Source organism: Mastomys coucha, unplaced genomic scaffold, assembly GCF_008632895.1.
Source record: "Mastomys coucha isolate ucsf_1 unplaced genomic scaffold, UCSF_Mcou_1 pScaffold6, whole genome shotgun sequence".
NCBI classification, from domain to species: Eukaryota; Metazoa; Chordata; class Mammalia; order Rodentia; family Muridae; genus Mastomys; species Mastomys coucha.
The window spans coordinates 75747324-75760500 of NW_022196912.1; positions in this window are offsets into that span (position 1 = coordinate 75747324).

Consider the following 13177-nt stretch of genomic DNA (forward strand, 5'->3'; position numbering starts at 1 on the left):
GATCAAATTGCAATCCTCTACTATACACATGCTGCCAGAACAATCAGACTCCTCCATGTGCAGTCCTTCTGAGTGAGGTAACCCAATCACAAAAGAACAGACACGGTATGCACTCTCTGATAAGTGGTTATTAGCACAGAAGTTTGGAATACAGGAAGAACAACCCACAAACCACAAGGAACTCAAGAATAAGGAAGACCAAAAGGTGGACAGTGCATTCTTTCTTCCTCAGGATCTTATCCATATCTTTTAGACAGCAACAATTATAGGTCAGAGTTTTTTAATGTGGAATGGCAACCCTGTCCCTTCACTTGATGCCCTGTAGAGGTAGCCTCTACAAGTTCCCTCTCCCCACAGTAGGGCATTTCATCTAAAGCCCTCCCCTTTGAGTCCTGAGAATCTCACCTCCCACATCTTTGGTACTTTTTAGTGTGTCCCCCCCACTTCCCCACCTCAGGTTGCATATTTCCACTCATTCTTCTGACAAAAGTGCTTCTCTCCTGTTTCCCCCCAATACCTGATCATGTCCCCCTATTCTCCTCTACCTCCCCTTCCCCTCTCCCATTCAGGTCCCTCCATTCCTCTTCCTCCCATGATTACTTTCTTCTCCTTCCCAAGTGGGATTGAAGCATCATCACTTGGGCCTTTCAGCTTGTTAACCTTCTTGAGTTCTGTGGATTGTATCCTGGGTATTCTGTACTTTTTGGCTAATATCCACTTGTTTATGAGTACATACAATGCATGTCCTTTTGGGTCTGAGTAACCTCATTCAGGATGATATTTTCTAGTTTCATCCATTTACCTGCAAATCTTATGATGTCCTCATTCTTAATAGCTGAATAGTATTCCATTGTGTAAATGAACCACTTTTTCTGTATCTATTCCTCAGTAGTGGGACATCTAGGTTGTTTCCAACTTCTGGCTATCACAAATAAGGCTGCTATGAACATAGTGGAATATGAGTCCCCGTGGCATGGTGGGGCATCTTTTGGGTATATTCCCAAGAGTAGTAGCTGGGTCTTCAGATAGATCTATTTCCAACTTTCCAGATCGATTTCCATAGTGGTTGCACCAGTTTGCAACACATCAAAACCATCATTCATCATGACTAAGTAGGCTTCATCCCAGGGATGCATGATGGGTTCAATATACAAAAATCTATGAATGTAATCCACTATGTAAACAAACTCAAAAGGAAAAAATCATATGAAACTCAAAGGGAAAAAATCATATGATTATCTCATTAGATGCTGAAAAAAGCATGTGATAAAATACAACACCCTTTCATGTTAAAAGTATTAGAGAGATCAGGAATTCATGGTCCATGCCTAAATATAATAAAAGCAATATACAGCAAACCAACAGCCAAGATCAAAGTAAATGGAGAGATAGTTGAAGCAATCCTACTAAAAGGATGCCGGAGAGAAAATGGGCACATTTTCTATTTGTAAGCAAAGTAAATCATGTAAGAAAGAAAAAAATGGAACAAATTGTTAATACTCCATACTTTACTATTATTAATTTGTACATGTTTGGCAACTTAACTTTCTATTCTCTTGATCAATGTCCTTCTATATCTTAACTTTAAGACTTGGGTATGCTGTACATATTTCTCATACTATGCCAAAATTATAGTCAATGTACCTGCTTCTAGTATCAGATCCTACTATTTCACCTACCTCTTCTGAAATAGAGCAGTGTCACAAGAATACACACTAGTACAGAAGGATGGACCAGTACTGACCCAATGTCAGAACTAATGTCCATAAAGAAAATCAGCATAAAATTAATGACCTACTATTTCTTTTCCTCAATTTTCTAATTTCTTTCACTATATCATAGATATGTACAAAGTACCATTTCAGACAGGGATGAAATAAACAGATTGCAAAGTCCTTAAAATAACTTTACAAGCAAGATATTTTTAGAAATGCAGAATTGGAAAATGTTGTATTTAATGAATCTTTATGTCTTCTTTGATTTACATTTTTTAGCAGAGTAAAAAGTAATTCATGTGAGGTATTGAGATGTTTGTTAGCCTCTGATGTCTTGAAAGAGTACTGTTGCCATAATTACTAGTAGATATAATTAACACTAAAGACCTTTTAAGTGTCAAGTGAAAACCTATTTGTATAATAACTTACATAATAACACCCCATTATTCCTATTCAACCATTGGCAGCAGTGCATTCTATCTCATGTCCTTTGGAAGCCTCTCCTCATAGACCCTTAGAAATTTCCCAACTTCTATGGATGTTCCAAACAGAAAACATGAATCCAAAGATTCAAAGTTAACTTCCAGAAATAAAAAAAAAAAACCATGACATTTGTCTTTATATCTCTGGGTTATCTCACTCATAACTGTTTCTAATGCCATCTATTTACCTATGAATTTCATTGTTTCATTTTTCTTAATAGCTGATAAAATATTTTATTGTATAACTATATGTCATTTTCTTTATTCGTTATTAGTTGATAGATATCTATGCTTGTTGAACTTCCTGGCTATTGTGGATAAAGCAACAAAAACGTAGATGAATACATATCTACAGTGGAATTATATAGCTGGATGATGTGATAGATCGATTTCTAGCTTTCTAGGAAATTCTACACCTATTTCCACAGTAAATACACCAGTTTAATCTTCCACCAGCAGTGAATAAGAAAGTTTTCAAATCACTAGAGGTCAGTGACACAGCTCTGCAGTTATAAGTGCTTGCTGAACAAGCTTGTTGACCTAACTTCGAACTAAAGATCTTATGGTGAAACAACTAAATGACTATTGAAAGTTGCTCTCTGAGCTCTACACATTAGCCATAGAGAATGTCTAAACACCAAATACACTAACATACACAATAATAGTAAATTACATATATATATGTATATATTTCAATTCATTAACCAATGCATTCTAGACACTTATCTTTAGTACTTGCTATAGTGTTCAACTTATAGCAGTTATTTTTAATAAATATGGCTTAGTTCATAAAATGTTATTTTGCATTATCACAGAGTAAGTATACTAACTCCAGGTAAAAGAAATTATGTGGCAAGTGGTACAAATATTTACTTGAAGCTTCAGCCTTGAAAATAAGGTATCATTGCCATTTTTTCCAGAAGAGTACATTGAAGCTCAGGTTAAACAATAATTTTTAAAGATAATGGACACCTATTACAGATACTTCAAATAATTATCATTGCCATCTTAGTGTTTTATAATTAATAGTACTTATGCCATTTAAAAATAACTTTAGCTTGACATTAAAATCATTCAGGTTGAAACAAAAAAGTATGCTTCTGCCTCCTGTCACTAACCCTCTGCAGTTTCTGCAGCTCAGTACATGCCAATTTCATTCAAAATAACTCAAAGGCTTTTCTTTTCTTTCTTTTCACACCGTTCTTACTAAAATGGTCTCTCTTCATTAAGCTGAATAAGAGAAGAGATTTTCAATTCTGTAGAGAATTTCAATACCACATATCTCTGTTACCTTTTTATTATTCCTTCTTTGTCTCATTTGGAACCATCTGTTAAGTTTCAAAGGCCAAAAATGTTCACTTTCAGACATGTTTTCTGATTCTTAGATAAAAGTTATACCTGAAACACTAATGTTATTAAAAATAGAAGGGATATGGAAAGTTTAGGGAAGTTCCAATTAGGGAATCTCATTTCAAGATCATGACTATCTTATATTTTGTTTTGTTTTATTTCTTCCATAGTAGATTAGATCATTGATAAACACACAGCAGCTAAACATACAGTTCATATTCAGTGCACGGATTAGCTTCTAATATTTTGTAAGTGTCTTTATGAATACCTTATATTCTTTTAAAAGTCACATCTCAGTTCTTTTCCTTGCAACTAACCTCCCTCTCTTTGAGCCTTTTGAGTTTTCCTTTCACTCACCACATCATCTTCTCTTACTGAAGCTGTTAAAGTAAAAAAAAAAAAAATCCCAAAGCTATTGATGTCACTATCTTTCTTCTGTTACTTTCATCAGAAAAATGGAGTTCCAATGTGCAGCATCCAGTTGCTAAGCAACAATAATTTCAACACCCCTACTATCCTAAAAAGTGTGAAACTGGGTCTGCTAATGTGGTCATGGAGAGAGGAAAAAAAAAAAAAAGAACACAGTTGGAGCCAAAACAGGAGTATAAGCCTTGAAAAAATTAACTATCTCAGTACATAATGAATGCAAAAATTATGAGAACATTCACAGAGAGTTTTCTTTTTGCCACATGCCATGTCACTTGTAGAAAAATTTGTTCTCAAAAGCAACATATTAAGTGTTATGCAATCAGGACTGTAAGGATGACAGTTCTGTGTGCGAGTTACTATATTATTTTACTACATACATGTTTATAATTTCATTAGCACATATTTTCCTATATATACACATTTCAGAAAGATTTTTTTTACATTTATTTATGTATTTATTTATTTATTTATTTATTTATTTTTATACTCTATATTTTTTCCCACCCCCACCATCTTCCTCTACCTGTTCTATATCGGGTCTTCCAAATTGTGGTCATGATAGGTCCCTTTTTGTGAGCGCTCCATAGACTCAGTAATAGTGTCAGGCCTTGGGACGTCCTCTTGAGCTGGATCCCCTTTGGTCTTATATCTGGACCTTCTTTTCCTCAGGCTCCTCTCTATTTCCATCCCTGTAATTCTTTCAGACAGGAAAAATTATGGGTCAGAGTTGTGACTGTGGGATGGCCCCTCCTAGCTCATTTGATGCACTGTCTTCCTGCTGGAAGTGGACTTTATAAGTTCTCTCTTCCTACTGTCTAGCATTTCATCTAAGGTCCCTCCCTTTGAGTCCCAAGAGTCTCTTACCTACCAAGTCTTTGGTATATTCTGGAGGGTGCTCCCAACCTCCTACCTCCCAAGGTTTCCTGTTTCCATTCTCTCTGCTAGCCCTCAGGGTTCAGTCCTTTTCCCTCACCCAATACCAGACCAGGATCTACTCTTCCCCCAACTGCCCACCCTGTCCACTTTCCATTCCAGGTCTTTCCCTCCCTCTCTCATGACTTGTGATTGCTTTCTTCTCCCTCCAAAGTGGGACTGAAGAATTCTCACTTGGGCACTTCAGCTTGTTGACCTTTTGGAGTTCTGTGGACTGTATCTTGTGTATTCTGTACTTTTTTTTTTTTTGGCTAATATCCACTTATTAGTGAGTATATACCATGCTTGTACTTTTGGGTCTGAATTACCTCACTCAGGATGATATCAGGAAACAGAGTTTAAGAAATATTTCTAATTAGGTCTTCAAAACTGGATATCATCAGTTTGAACATTCTATAGATTATTCTGATATTTAGAGACTGTGCATCTTTATTTTAACTCATATTATCTTCTTCCTTGTAAGAAAAACATGTATTTTCCCTGCTTGTTATTTTATAGGTGCCTTACTTTCAGGGAAAATGTTTTAGTTTCTTTATAGTTACATTGCTTTTCCTTTTGTATCTGAAATTGAATGCTGATAGTTTATCAGCTGAGAAAAATGCCAATTCAAGGAGAATATAAAAAGCCTTTAATATCATTTCTATTGGTTACTTATTTAAAAGCATATTTTATTTATTTTTAGTAATAATTTAATTTCACATAATGTTTATATACAACTCTATAGAAGGGTAGCTATATTTTTAGACGGTTTTCACATTCAATATATTGTATTTATTATCATCTTTTACAGTTATAATAGAACACGTCTTGAATCATTGCCCTCTCCCAAGACCTCCCTCCACTTTACTCACCTGACTTCATTTTTTTTTGTCTTTCTTCAAATCAAAATGAAACAACTAAAAGAAGAACACATACTAAATCTAATTATGTTATGTTGTGGTCAACTATTATTGAGAATTATACTTGGCCTGGAGAGTGGTCAGTATACCAATGACACCTCGCTAAGGAAAATTGATGTTTTCTCCCAGTACCAATTAGTTGCAAACATCTTCTTGATTGGGAGTTGGATTTGTGTCTCCTTCCCCTTCCACATGCTGGGATTTTGTCTGGATCAAACTGGTATAGGCATTATTCAGCCTGTCACAGTCTCTGTGAGTTTATATGTGCATCAGTCTTGTATTACCTGAAGAACATTGTTTACTTGGTGATGTCAAAAAAACTCCTAAAAGCTTTCTACCTTTTCTTCCACATAGAACCCTGAACCTTGAGGGAAGGTCTGTGAATAAGATGTCTTATTTAGGTTCACGATCTCTAGTGCAGGGAGAGCTCCAGATTAAAGGTAAATCACTACCTTACTATATAGAACAAGAATACAGAGATAATTTTCCAGAAAGAACTAAAATAGAAATATGAATATTTTATAATTATAGAAAAATATTTGAATGGAAAATGTAACAAATATTCTAACAATGAAAAATCTATATATTTTAATGTTTAATGCCATTTAGCTTACAAACTACAAGGTATATCTTATTTAATTTACTTCTCTCAGCTGTATGCTATTGTTACTACTTCTTAGGTATTCACTTTCAAGATTTCATATTAATTCTCTGACATCTGAATGTCATCAGGAGACTCATTCCCTCTTCAGATTGGTAAAGCGATTGATTTATAGCAACAAGAGTAAAAATTACTGATGTAAAATATAATGGAAGGAGCATACCTATAATCTGAGCACATGGGAGAAAAAAGTAGGAGAATCACTTCAAAGCCCTCCTCTGCTACAAAGAAAGTCTGAAGCCAGCCTGGCCTATATGAGATCCTACCTCAAAACAGTACTGCTAAAAGTTTTGACCTAAGTACATCAAACACTACTGAGAATATTTAAAATATTTAACATATCCTGTTTTAACTCAAAAAAAATACTAATTTTTTTCTTTTAAAAATATTTTTCTTAATTTTTTTTTGGAGAATGTCATACATTATATTTTGATTATATGTACTCTGTCCACCAACTCCTCCAAACTTGCTCATTTTTCCTGTGCACCAAATATTATTATTTCCTCATTTAAAAATATCTTTGAGTCTAATTTTTACAGCCCATGTATGTGGGTGTGAGACCATTTCTTAAAGCATGACTGATCTGCAAGAGACACAACTTTTAAAAGAGTCTACCTCTTTCTCTCTTAGCAACTACCAATTTCAAACAGTTCCTCAAATATGGGTGAAATTTTATGCCTTCATCTCTTCTGGGATTTGTCTAGTTTGAGTTTGCAGAGGTTGTATGTATGCTATTACAACTTCTTTGAGTTCATATGTACAACCACCCTGTTGTATCTAGAAAATACTTTTTTTCAGAGACTCTTTAATCTTTCCTAACCAATTCCAAAGTGCCTGTTTCTTTACTATCACTGTATTAATCTAACTTTGTTGTTACTAAACAGAGGGTTCTTGGCCATATAATCTGTGAGACACAAGGATCATATGCACACTCATTCTCTGATGACAGATAGACTCATTTTTTTCTTGGATCAGAGCTCACCACTGTCAAAAGATAAGGCTTTGTTAAATTTGCCTCATATACTTATCAAAATGGTGGTGTTCCTCTGACTTTGCTATAGCCCTGCTTAATGTAATCATATAACATCAACAAAATGGTGATGTCCATAAAATATTTTGCTGCTACTGAGTGTTCAGGGCATACCAAAACCATAGAATTTTCTGTTCCCCCCCCCCTTATTCAGTCATTCATCTCAATTCACTTCAACTTTCTAATTTTCTAGTTTTCACATTCTTGCCTGTCAAATATGATCATGGTACTGAGAGAGGTAAAGAAGACTTCATCATGTGGTTCTAGTGCCATGTTATCAGGTCAATGCATTTCCTACAGCACACTAAAAGTTAATACCAGATATCCATAGCATGTTTCTTGGATTTTGATTTATGTTTGCATGGTATATTTACTGTGTTCTTGGAAGAAGTGAGTAGGAGTTTCCACAGCTCTGTGGCTGCAACATTAGCCAAACCCTAGGTCAACTGACTCTTTGAGATGACTAGACCTAGAAAACTCATGTGAGTTTGCAGAGTCCCAAGGCTGAGTCTTGAACCAGATCAATTTGGGCCCAAGGGTTATCTTGCCAAGTTCTAGACAAACTATTGTTACATGCATTTGTAATAGCCAGTGCAGAATCTGTTGCTTGAATGAGAGGCTGGAGATACAGTCTCAACTGGATCTTTATGTGCTTTCTGTGTGGCATCTCTACCCCCTACTTCTGTAGCTTAGACAGAATATCTTTTTCAGGTTTTGACTGTTCTGTTCCATGATTGTCTTCTTTGTTTCTGCCCCAGAACACCATGTGTACCCATACAAATTTTTTTCTTTTTAGTTTCCAGTTGCTGGCCCATAGATAAGGTAAAAATGTCTTGATCCAAGTTCTTTTTTTTTTCTTTTGATTTTCTGAGACAGAGTTTCTCTGAGTAGCCTTGGCTGTCCTGGAACTCACTCTGCAAACAAGGCTTGCCTCAAACTCAGAAATCTGCCTGTTTCTGCCTCTCAAGTGCTAGGACTAAAGGCATGCACCACTACTGCCTGGCCCAAGTTCTTTTAGAAGTAGTAGAAGTAGTTTTTGTTTGCTTGTTTCTGTATTTAAAATCTCCCAGATTATAGATATATAATCCAATACTACAGTTGATAAATCATAATGTGGCTTTCCTAATCTGAGACTGGACTGATACCATTTTTAAAAAATATATATTCACCATGAGCATTATCATTCTTTCTTCCAGTCTAGATGGAATAATGTAACATGAATTAACAGAAGATAAATTTAAGAGAAATAGTCAAAGGGAGCACTTAAGGTAAATATTATAGGTTCACCTTACAAGGGAGGTAAGATTCTCCATAACCTATGTAACCACTAGAAGTGGGCTGACTTCTCTAATACCTTTGGTTCAATATTTACTCCAATTTTTTTGACAGTGAGTTCTACAGAGACATAATAAGTTTAACCAAGCAAAACAGAAAAGAAAAATAGCTTTGTTAGGTCACATGTGAAGTTAGAGTGGAGAATAAAAAAAATTGACCTGTAGTGGGAAATTCCAACCAGAGAATTATAATCATAATTCATTTCTTCATATAAAGAAATATTCTTGTTAAGTTCTCAGATTGTCTGTCTCCAATGCTGATTGATTGTAGATAAAGGCTTTTAAGAAGTTGGCCATTCCAAATCTGGTCAAAGTGTATATTAGGTTAGACATTGGCAAAATCAAAACTTCTGTTGGCTAAACCTCCTTGATTGTGGGTACTGGATACCCCTTACCCATGACAATATAAAATTTAAAGATATCAGAGTATAATCCATCAAAATCAAATGTTCACTCTAATAGGACACTGAAAATGTTTTCTAAATTTTTTCAATCTCTTTCCATGATGCATGTCACAAGATATGATAAGACAAATCTCAATAAACACATGGAGGTTATCAGGCATACAGGTGCTTTGGAGCCAACTGAGATTATCACTGGAATTAACAGAAATGTTCTGACAAGTGTACATAGTTGGATTCAGATTCCTTCTTCCTCTTCTCTCATCCTTAAGAACAGTAATAGTTTGTTACCATATTCATTTGTACAAAGTAATCAATTAATTTTCTTTCCACATTGTATAGGAAAATTATTATGTTCTATTTAAGCAGTCTGAGAAGCTGGGATTAGAGGCAGAATTTGATCATCATACTGCAAATTTCATCATGGCATTTCATAGTGTTCCTCATAATATCTTGTCCTCAGTCAAATTGGCCCTATGGCATTCTGAGTGGAAGTAAAGATAATCAAAAATCACAAGAGCAAATGTATTGTTCCTTTGAGAACAGCTAATGAGTAAGCATGTGTATGATAGCATTTTTCATATATTCTCAGAAGTAATTTACTGACTTTAAATATAGTTGAAATTATGAATTTGTAGATAAATGGATAGAATTGACAAAAATGTATATCATGTGTGGTAATCCAGACTCACAATAAATGCTCCATCGTTACCTTCACAAATGGATTAGTTTGTGTGTCCAATTTGGAGTACCTATAGAACCAAGCAAAAGAGAAAGACATTAGGGGAGTATAATTTAAAGGAGAAAAGTGGTAGAATATGGGAGTTTGACAACCTAGCAGAAACTAGAGTTAACGAAGAAGTGGAGTCCACTGTTAAGGAACCATTTCTACCATATTGGCCTGTGGGTATGTCTGTGAAACACTTTCTTAAATAATAAGTGAAATGTGAGTGCCCACTTTGCATGGTACTACTGCAGGATGTGTGATACTGTATTGCATAAAAGACAAAACTTAACAAGCCCATGGAAAGTAAGCCAGTAAGCATTGTCCCTCCAAATGTTTCTTTAGTTCTTGACTGCTGATTTCTACCTTGAGTTCCTAGCTTGGGTTCTGTAGACAATGGAGTGCAATGAATAATCGAAAATAAACTCTCTCCCCTCAGCTTGGTTTTGGTTAATATTTTATTACAGCAACAGAAAACGAATTAATAATAGAGAGGGGGAAATCAGAGGTGGATAGGTTTAAACAAGGAATGTCAGAAGGAAGGGTAGAAGGAGTGGTGAGGGAGGAACAGCCAAATAGAAAAAAGCCTGGCATCTTACAACCCAACTAACATGTATCATTAGCAATACTGATATTAAGACATCCTATAAGACTCTAAAATGTTATTGCTATAAATCACGAGTCATTACATTTTTAAATTTTTCATTATAACTGTGAGGTACTACCTTATGAACCCTTGAACAGTAAAGTCCTAGAGCTTCCCTACAAATACAAGCTTCTTACACTCTTTTTGGATACCTATCAAAACTTGATGCTAAGAATATCTTGTTGATGATACCATACATCTTTCTTGCAATGTGCAAAGAAATCAAAATGGAAATAATCTGGAATGCCTTTCCATGTTGGTTGTTTGTCACAATATTGGAAGGTGTGTTATTTCAGGCTTCTAGGAGAGAAAAGGCAAAAGAAGTCTTAATCAGCTTCAAATTCTATGGACTACAATAACATTTAGATACAAATATGATACATATTTGTGGAATAGTGGTATGGTTGTTATGGTAGTAACTAACCATTTTCTAATTGTATTTTATGCTTCTCTGTAGGAGGAAGCCTATACCTAGCACATTATTTCAAGACAAAATCCCATGGCCTGGGAAGTAACAGATTTTGGAGGGCAACATAACATTGATGCTTAGTTAAATTAATACAGGGATGTGTCTACTAAATATTTATACTTATTGTTATAACAAAAAGTACTCATATTTTTAATCATAGAAGTCCCTACACAGAGAATAACATAAAAAGCAAAGATCAATGACTGTTCAAGGTGCTAATAAAAAAAAAAAAGAGTTGACTGCTGAGCCAAGATAAGTCATTCAATTTTCTCTGAAGCTTAGAAAACATTTTGGAAGGAATGGAAAGAGTAAAAGCTCTAGAAGATAGTAAGAATGGTTCTTTTCTTCCAGACATAACAATTGCAACCACAAACAGCAGTTGTAGTTGTTTGAACTTACCCTGTACAGGTAGGTACCTGCTGAGATTCAAGCATGGATGGAACAAATGTTCAAGGAGCCCTAAGCTTTATGGATGAATTGTTGCTTAAGATTGACTCTGGGAGCTACTGTCTTTAGTTGTCTACCTATTTGTTAGCTAGGCACACTCCATTCTAATTCTATGGTCAAATAGAATGGCCTTTGTTAGTCAGTTGGACACAAAATAAGTCAATGTAGACATTCCTCAAAAAACTGCCAGTTAATGTACTGCATGACTGAGTAATGTCAGTTATGGGTATATTTACCTAAAGAATACCACATCCACATAGCACAGAGGTTCTTATGCATCAATTACTAGAGAACTAACTATTCATGAAATCTAAGTATAAGAACCTGCTTAGTAACCGTCATCAGGGGAAGGGCTAACAAAAATGTGCTAAATATACATGGGAATTTTTCTTCAAAATGAAGACATACAATTTTATGTCACTTGCAAGAAAACAGTTCCATTTGGAGACAACCAAATGAAGTTAATAAAACTAGTCTAAGAAAGAAAAATATCATAAGCTTTTTTTGGTTGTGATTGTTATATTTTATATGTGTATATATGAAAGTAGAACTAAAATTCTTCAGATGTACAAAGAGGCTCTCATGTGGCCAAGAAAAGGAAGGAAAATATGGAGAAAATATGCAGAATATATGGTATTTTATAAAATATTTTAAAATATTTTTTAAAAATTAAAATAAGATAAATACTGAAAAAACAAATAAGATAGAAAATGTATGATATATTATATATGAACAAATAAGGCAGAAAGAAAAATGTTTTATATATTCATTGTAATATATGTAAAATTAATCTATATGAATAAATTAAAGAAGTGGAGACTTCTTTGGGCCAAGCAGGGAATAACTAAGAAGTGTTATGGTATGAGACCATAATGAACAAACATCTTTTCAGATGAAAAACAAGGCATTTGGTTTGTCTTGATAAAGTGATATGTATATAATTGCAAGAACTATATAGTTGACATTTGAACCACTTTAAAGGGGTATTTATTTGAATCAACAAAACGTATTTCGAATGACTATAGAATCTTCATATGTTAGTAGCAATTTTTTCTCTATTATGTAAGTTCTATTTATAAAGTAAATCGTATTTCATTTTTGCACTCTATATTTTGTGGGTTCCTTTAAAATTCATTTAGCAGCTTGAGAAAGTCATAACAAAGCTTTGTGAAGAATAATATCAATCTTATGGTTTTTGTTTTAAACAAAACAACAACAACGACAAAACCATTTTAAAAAATACTGGGAGATTTAAATTTACCTGATGAATAAGACATGCCATTTTCTCTCCTCCAATACATCATTTTTGTTTAAAAAAGAAAATAATAACAGGTATATATATAGTGTTTTAAAAATATTTCTATATTTTATATTAGTATTTCAGCTCCCTTATATGCAATTATATACAAATAAACCTATATATTTTAATTCCGTTTAGTAGCCAAAATCTTTCCTTTAAACTGAGAAACAGGATTAAGGTAGTAGTATAGACTTCTTACTAATGAATGATTAATTTTATGGTGAATGACTAATTTTATGATAGTAGAACATGAAATTTCTACCTAAACGTTACTTCCTTGATTGGCACGTTAGCACAGACAATGTGCATAGACGTGCTCTAGGCAGTGCTGCCAATAACATTGTTCTGACTTTAATT